Source organism: Pan paniscus, chromosome 14, assembly GCF_029289425.2.
Source record: "Pan paniscus chromosome 14, NHGRI_mPanPan1-v2.0_pri, whole genome shotgun sequence".
NCBI lineage: Eukaryota > Metazoa > Chordata > Mammalia > Primates > Hominidae > Pan > Pan paniscus.
In genome coordinates, this window is record NC_073263.2 from 33,663,207 (window position 1) to 33,671,661 (window position 8,455).

The following is an 8,455-nucleotide window of genomic DNA, read 5'->3' on the forward strand; positions in this document are numbered from 1 at the left end:
ATTTTCTAATTTCTACTGTTGTTTTTGGGATACTTCCTAATGTTATTTTTATTCATGACTCTTTATATGTTACCCATAATTTTTCTTTCTGGGAGCTTTTTGCGTTTTCTTTTGCCTTAGTGTTGTGAAATTTCATAAAGACATGCTCTTTTAGTAAGATAAGAACTTTTATTTTGTTATTCTGAGCACTCAGTTTGGAAATTTGTGTTATTCCACTCTGAGGGATCTTCTTGCGATTTTTATGTAATCATTCCCTCCTTTCTGTTTTCACTCTTCTCTCTTTCTGGTGTTTTTAATTAGTATACTATTGGAAGTCCTGATCCTTTTTTCCTTGTATTTTGCATTCCCTTTTATCCTTGTATTTTGCATTCCTTTTATCCTTGTATTTTGTATCTCTTTGTGAGTTTTTCTTCTCTCTGAAATATTTATTAAATCGTGGCTTTCAACTCTTCTGTTGAGTTTTGTTGTTTAAATTTTTTCATTCTGTTTTTATCTTCTAAGAATTCTGTTTTTATCTTCTAAGAATTCTGTATTGTCTGAATAATCCTTTTTAAATAGCATCCCTTCCTGCATGCCATTTCTTCTCTTACATCTCTGAGAATATTGAAGTTCTAAAAAGTTTTTTTTCTGCTCTATTTGCTGTCTTGGAGTTCTCCTTTTTTCTTTGTTTCAAATCAGTTCGTTCTTTTACGTTAGACTTTTCTAGTGATCACATTTAAAACAGACATAAAAACATGTTTATGAGTATGCCTTGTTAACTGCTGAGCTTCAATATAGGGTGACTGGTGGTGGCCCAGCTACTTTGTTTCAGGCCTTCATTTGTGTATTTTTGTAGATTTTTTCCCATGGGCAGATCAGTTTTCTTAGTTTGTTGCTTTAGAGACATAAAATCCACCTGCTCCTTTCCTGGAAGCTGAGTGATGAAGGTTGCTGAATGTCTCAAGGTTCCGTATGTCAAAGTTCACATAACTTCCCTGTTTTTAATACAGCCCCTCATATTCGCCCTCAGCTATATGTCTTGTGAGCAACCTAACATGCTTTCAGGTTGAATTCTCCAGGGTGAACTTCCAGGCTTCAGCTGTATTGGGAAAGGATGATTGCAAGAGTGAAGCTCAATTCTCCCTTGAAAAATTTAACCAGTCCTTCAACTTATCCTTCTGTTTTCAGACACTGTCCCTCCCCTTTTAGAAGAACTTATTTCTGCCATTTCCAGAGCATTTTGGAGGTCTTTCAGGTGAACATCAATTTGCTTCTCGTTAGCCTCCTCCACTTTATAATTAGATTGTAGTTTTCTCTAAGATTGGAAGTCAGTTATTGCTCATAATCTATCTTCCAGTGTTTAGATCTTGTTTTTATCTCTTTTATATTCTGTCTCTGTTCCTATTCTCCTTGTCTTCCTGGGTTTTCTTTCTTATGTCTTTTATTTTAAATGTAATTTAAAAGGCAGTGGAGACAGACTGCGTGTTCAATCATCTTGTTAACTAGAAGTCCTGCCATGTGGAAATAGTAGTGTACCTCTTGAAAAACCTAAGTATTGGGGAATTCTCTTCATTGAAAATGTGAAGAGAGTCTCATGCACCAAGTAGCATAATTTTGCATTAAGTTAGAGATTAAAGCAATACCATGGACAAGATTTATTTTTGAAAAGGTAATTTTCATATCAAATGACAGCCATGAAGAATCATAAAGACCTTGAAACTATGGTCAAGGTGTGGAAAATTTCAAGGATAGAGAAGAAGAGGTTTTTTTTTTGTTTTGTTTCACACTATTTGTCTCAATATTCATATATCATGACAACCTCTTATTGTGCAGTTGTTATTATGAGTTTAATAAAATTTCCATCATGTTTGATATAAAGTATCATGGGCATGGCTGGTATATTATGCAGTTAGTCATTATGCTACCACTGTGGGTTAACCTCAGAAGGTCTAAAAAAGACTCAAATGTTGCTATATTATAGAAAATGCCCCCAAAATACCTTTCTTGGAGGAGTCTAAAAGCCAACGAGTTGGAAGTCTTTCTACTGAAATTCTCTTATAAGCAACGACAACAAACTAGTCAGCTGTGTGGATGCTTGTTGATGTTCTTCCTGTGCTCTGACTACATTATTGGGCATGGCTTGAGGTAAGGGCTTTTCCGGAGGTAGGTCAGCGTAGCACACTGCAGCACCCAGTAGATTTGTGGCTTCTGGGCCATCATCCTGGACTCCTGTGTTCCCATTTTAGTTCCTCCACACTCTATTCCCTCGGAACTCAGATCAAAACCTCAGAATCTTTCTTTCGGTTGGCACCTATTAACAATGTATTGGGGTTCACTTGTAAGCTGATCCCTATTTGCCATTCTTTACCTGGAGGAAGCTGGAAACCTGAAGATGGTACGAGGTTTTTTTTTAAAAAAATTATCCTCAGAAATAAAGACAATATGAAGCTCTTAAGATTTTAGAAAATTGGGAGCTGTAGACTAAAGCTTGTTGCTATAAGAAAGTTTAAAGTTTTCTTTGATTTTGTTTGAGTTTCCCAAAGATATAGCCAGTAGGATACTGAAAGTAAAAAAAGGCTATCATGCAACCTCCAGGGAGAGTTGTAAGTTGGGAACCTTCCGAGTCACAGTTCAAAGCCAGGCTGGTAGATACATATTCCCTAAAAGAGTGCATCAGGACAGTTGTACAGAGGGTCCTGGAATTTGCAACTACAAGAAAAGGGTCACTTAAGGGACCAACACATCTAAGGAGACTCTCAATGGTCAAGATGAGGCATAAAAGTTCATACTAATTAGAGGATATATAAATGGATTCAACCAATTATTTGATGCAATTAAAATCAGCCGTATTAAATTCTTTTAAATATAGAAAAGTAACTTTTCATACTGCTCTTAAGCAACCCAAATATCCACAAGTTCCATGAGTGTACACATGAAGTAATAGTAGTATTCGTATTAGTATTAATAAGTATGGCTTCTGTTAAACCCCTGCAAGGGGACTTTAGCACTTTCTATCACCTGGAAGTTTCCTTTTCTCTAAAAGCTGCTCATAGCAGGGTCTAGTCTTCCTGGATCTCCTGCTCTGCTTCTTTTTCTTTTTTGCATTTCTGTTTCTCGTAGTTAATAATTATTAAGTACTTGCTTTGCGTCAGATATTGTGATCAAAGCTTGACAAGCACTATCTCAGTTAATCTTCATACTGAGCTTATGACACAGGAGCCATTCATTATTCTCCTTGGTATATACGTGAGAGAACAGAAAGTCTGGAGTTGTTAAGCAATTGGCCACTCCATTAAAGTAGAGTGGAGTGGAGCCTGAACTCACCAGTAGAGTTTTTCTAATGGCAAAGCCTGTGCTTTCTGTGACTACGATACAGAGGCCTGTTGATGAAGGCCTCTCCTCATGGTCATTGCTACAGGAGGGGATGGTCTTGGGGCTGTTCCCTCCCATCCTTGTCCAAGCATAGCTTTTTCTACTCCTGAGAGTCCTCAGACTGGCCTGACCTATAGTTAGACGGCAGGACCTCTGAGGCAACTATTCCTGTACCCTCAGGCATCAGGCTCCAAAGTCTTTCATAAAAGCAGCTCTTAGGCTTCCTCTAATTCTTTCCTGTCTCCTTCCTATAAGCCCCAGGACTTAAAAAGAAACAACAACCTGGCAAAAAAAAAGCTTTCCCTTTGCTGCCTCAGTCTAAAATTAATGCTGTAGTGAAAATAGACATCTAGCTCATAAGATCAGAAAACAGCAAGACCCTGAAATTCCATTTTGGACCCAGCTGGGGCGTTTTTCTCTTATAAGTGAAACTCTCTCCACGTGTATCTTCCACACAGCGAAGTAATGGCAAACCCAGGGCAACAACCTGAACATTTAGATCCCATGGGACAAGTAAAACCACCAGGAGAAGGGGAATGAACTCCAAGAAACTAAATGTAAGTACTTTTTAGATGGATTTTTGATGGGTATTGGGTCAATTTTGCAGCAGTTTTATGGAGGAGCTGGGTATAAATGTGTTGCACATTTGAAAAGGCAGAAAATTTCTACAAGGAAACATTTTATTCTCGTAATTATATCTTTTTCAGGTATTTCTAGAGTAAGTCTTTTTAGAATGGTGATGAAAGGCCCAATTAAAGAAAAAAACAAACAGTGATGCGGCAAGAACTTGGCCCCTCAGCTCCAGTGAGACCCCGTCGTACATGAACAGGGTCATGGCCACTCTGTTCCCACAGCAGAGACTGGTTGCCAAGAACAGGCTGAGATCTGCTCTATCTGCTCCTGTCCTGGGGCCACTTTGGTTCTAAAATCATTTTATAGCTTTGGCTGAACACATAGGGGCTTCAGCCAAGTCTGTGAGTGTTGGGGGACTGACAGGGAGAAGAATTGTTTAAAAAGTAGCCACCAAAACCTGTAAAACAATTGAAATAAGGGTAAAAGAACAAGAGTCAAGATATTGAAGAGAAGGATGTGGCCGGGTGTGGTGGCTCATACCTGTGATCTCAGCACTTTGGGAAGCTCACGCCTGTAATCTCAGCACTTTGGGAGGCCGAGGCGGGTGGATCACCTGAGGTCAAGAGTTCGAGACCAGCCTGGCCAACATGGTGAAACCCCGTCTCTACTAAAAATACAAAAATTAGCTGGGTGTGGTGGCAGGCACCTGTAATCCCAGCTACTCGGAAGCCTGAGGCAGGAGAATCAGCCGCAGGTTGCAGTGAGCCGAGATCGCGCCATGGTACTCCAGCTTGGGTGACAGAGCAAGACTTCGTCTCAAGAAAAAAATAAAAATAAAGAGAAAGATGTGTTAAAATGATAAATATTTGTATAAGAATATCCAAGTAAAGAGAAATTGATGCACCTGAGCACAAAATGTGGTTGTCAGATAAAGAGGTAGGACAAAAAGGGTTCATGATGACTTTAACAGCTTTTATTATTTAATAGAAGAAAGAGTATCAATTTATCAGGAAAGATCAACTGTTTCTTGTGACATAATTTTAAGTTCACAATTTCTTGTTACAATTATTTTATTTTATTCCTTTTTATTCCCAGTTGCTTTATTAAATCATGGAGATCAAGGATTATGTGTACTTTCTTTTTGTCTTCATATCTTTAGTAATAAACATAGTGTCCAGAAGGGATATTGATTAATAAGTGAATGAATAAATAATATAATAATGATCAGGCATAAATAACATATTTTCTAACATATTTAAAGACTTAATAGTCAATTGTACATCTGGGAAAGTATTTCTGTGAGGCACAAAATAATATAATCCAGGCTAAAGTTTTTAGATGCTCTGACTAATTATAATTTTGGACAGAGCTTAGAAATAGGGGAAATCATTATTAGTAAAGTCATCAGAAATCTTGATTTTCTTCAGGAGGTTTTTGTCAAGATTTGGATGGTCAGTAATTGAAGATGGAAATTATAAGTGAGTACTTAAAGTAGAGACAGCTTTTCTCTGTTTTTGACCGGAAAAAGGATCCATAATAACTTAGATTCTAAGCACATAGAAAAGAAGGCTGACTGTAATCCCAGCACTTTGGGAGGCCGAGGAGGGTGGATCATTTGAGGTCAGGAGTTCGAGACCAGCCTGGCCAACATGGTGAGTCAGGAGATTTCCCTGCAGATGGGTTTGTGGTTTCAGTAACTTCGAAGAGTGAAGCTGCGGACCTTCGCGGTGAGTGTTACAGCTCAGAAAGAGTCCACAGACCAGGAGAGTGAGCAGCAGCGCAGTTTATTGAACAAAGTGAAAGGAAAACGTCCATGTGGTGGAAGGGGACCTGGAAGAGCTGCCATTGCTGGCTCGGGTGGCTAGGGCTTATACCCCTGTGCTATCCCCTCCCCTTTCTTTTTTTTTTGTCCATTGAGAGTGGTTCTTTTTTCAGTCCTCCCTTGGAGTGGTTACTTTTGAATACTTCACTCAATTGGTTAAGAACTCAAAACCCTGAGTCACAGGGGTCTTTTGCCAAAGTCCCTGAACTGGCCCAGGAAGTCCCGCCAACTCCACCCCTCAATGGTGAGACCCTGTCTGTACTAAAAATACAAAAATTAGCTGGGCATGGTGGTGCATGCCCTTACCTCCAGATAATCGAGAATCTGAGGCATGAGAATTGCTTGAACCTGGGAGTAGAGGTGGCAGTGAGCCAAGATCACACCGCTGCACTCCAGCTTGGGCAACAGAGTGAGACTTTGTCTCTAAACAAAACAAAACAAAACAAAACAAAACAAACAACAACAACAACAACAACAAAAAAGGGTGACATTTTTGTATTTTTAAAAAATCTTAAAATTTAAAAATCTTCAAAATCAAATTTTTGCCCATATGGAAGACCATACCAAATTGGTTATACTATCACAGGATATTTGGAGGTAGAATCAAACCCAAATATTGTAAAATAATTTTAGTTCTGTTTACATGCTAATGAAAGCCTTGGAGTTCTGCAATACAAAATACATAACTACTGTTAGTAGATTAAAAAATGGGGTCAAGATTATTGACTTTGGAAACAGATAACTTGAGTTTAAGGCCTTGCTTCACACAGCTTCTACCACTCCTGTGACCTTGTGCTAGTTAGAGATAGTAATACCTACTTCACCAGGCTGATATGAGGACAAACAGAATATCATGCCAAGCACTTAGCGTGGAGCGAGGCATTAGTAGGTATTCCATAGGTAGTCACTGTTATTTCTCTGTAAAAAATAAAAAGTAAAAAATAAAAAATAAAAAAAACAAAGAAAATGGTTAGAGAAAAATGTTGAGCTTGCCTGACCTTGGAGGGTCAAGGTTATAATGTTAAAATACAAAGAATCTGTAGAATATGTTTTTAAAGTACAAATCAAATATTAATAGATAATAGTAATATAGATAATAAATAATCCAAATAATAGTTTTGAATTTCAAATAAGTAGTATATTAATTGAACTGTTCTCACTCAGGACATCTTATCTGCATAATAGAATGTGTGTGTTTCCCATCTGCTCCTGTCTGGGAGGCAGAGATCCAGTGGCCTAAAAGCTATACCATAGTACTTAGGTGTAGATTAAAAAGCTAAAGGAATAAGGAACGTCCTGTCTTGATGACATTTAAAATGTGAATTTGCTCTTTCAAAAGGTCATTACTGTCCATTGTTTCTCAAAATGGTGTGATAGAAATTTAAAGGAGTGTCCAGAGCATGCCTGATGTAACACCCTGATTCATAGGTGTGGCTTTTATTCTATATTAAGGCCAAAATGTTTCCTATGGGACTATACATCTCTGAAATGACAGTGCAAGGCTTCTGGAGAGTGATTCCACACATGGTAAATACTGCTTTTGCTTTACTGGTGCTCAGGCAGGTTTGTAAGACTTGGAGAGGTGGTAAGTCCAGGACCCACAGTGCTGGCCTGCGTTCCAGGTGGGTCAGAACATATAGGAAGGCTGGTTTGTGGTTTTCCTCCATGCTGTAGACAGTGGGTGCCTAGCTAAAACTCCTTGCTTTGACTTCTTTTACAGTTCTTCATGTTTCCTATTTAGGGAAGACACTGTTCACAAACAGACTCACTCTGACCCCTGAGATAGAAGGGACCAGGATAGAGAGCAAAGGAGGAAGGGAGTCAACAGCTGGGAAGAGCAAAGGCTAAGAGATAGATCTGGAGAAGATGTTGATGACGGCTTAGCAACGAACTGTTTTGATAAGATATCATTTGTTTGAAATTCTAGGCAAGTCATCACTAAATTTTACTGGTTGTATTTGTCCATTTTACAACCCTATTTTGATACATACTGAGCTAGTGTGTCATTCATTGTTCATTCAATCAGAAGAAAAGAACCACTTTATCAAGGGCTTTGTTGCTGGGGTCTGATCTTTTGCAACTTTGCAGCTGGTTAAACTGTCTCTGTGAGGCTGTTGCCCTCACATCAGCTGCTGGAACTTACAGTCTACAGGCTGTGAATCAGGAAGGATACTATAACTAAAATAGAGCTCACCTGATCACTTACACAAGCTTCCGCGCTAATGTGGCAAGATTATGTAAAATAATCGACATCCATGTGGCTCAGAATATATTTATATTTTCAGATTATCAACACAGTTTTTTTAATTAAACAAATTTAAACTACTAAGAGTTAGCTTGAAATCCTTAGCGACTTGTGAACCTCCAGTTTAAGAAACCCCCAGTTAAGAAACATTGTTATAAATGGAAAAAGAGTCAGACAGACTGGATTCAAATCCTGTCTCAACTCCTTATTAGTTGTGATCTGACATGTTCTTAAAATCTCTATGTCTCTGTTTCCTCATAAAAAAATAGATAGTAATGCACATATATGATTCATTGGTTCGAAAAATTCAATGACGAATTCACTAATTCAGTAAATACTTATTGAGAATTTACAATGTACCAAGACTGCTTCTAGGCCATGGACATATACCAATGAACAAAAGTGGGTAAAAGTCCAGTAAGTGAAGACAGACAAAGTACATATATACATACATAATGTCAGGT

The 8,455-nt window shown here is 38.3% G+C and overlaps 1 long non-coding RNA gene across 1 annotated transcript in view; it reads left to right on the forward strand.

Annotated features, from left to right (window-relative positions):
• The window catches only part of LOC134728797 (uncharacterized), a 29,500-nt gene extending 21,501 nt beyond the window's left edge, over positions 1-7,999 (forward strand). The window contains exons 2-4 of the long non-coding RNA XR_010109606.1: positions 1,961-2,124; positions 3,810-3,908; positions 4,059-7,999. This is a non-coding gene — a long non-coding RNA (uncharacterized LOC134728797). The remainder of the gene's footprint in view (positions 1-1,960; positions 2,125-3,809; positions 3,909-4,058) is intronic.
• Positions 8,000-8,455: the final 456 nt, after the last annotated feature.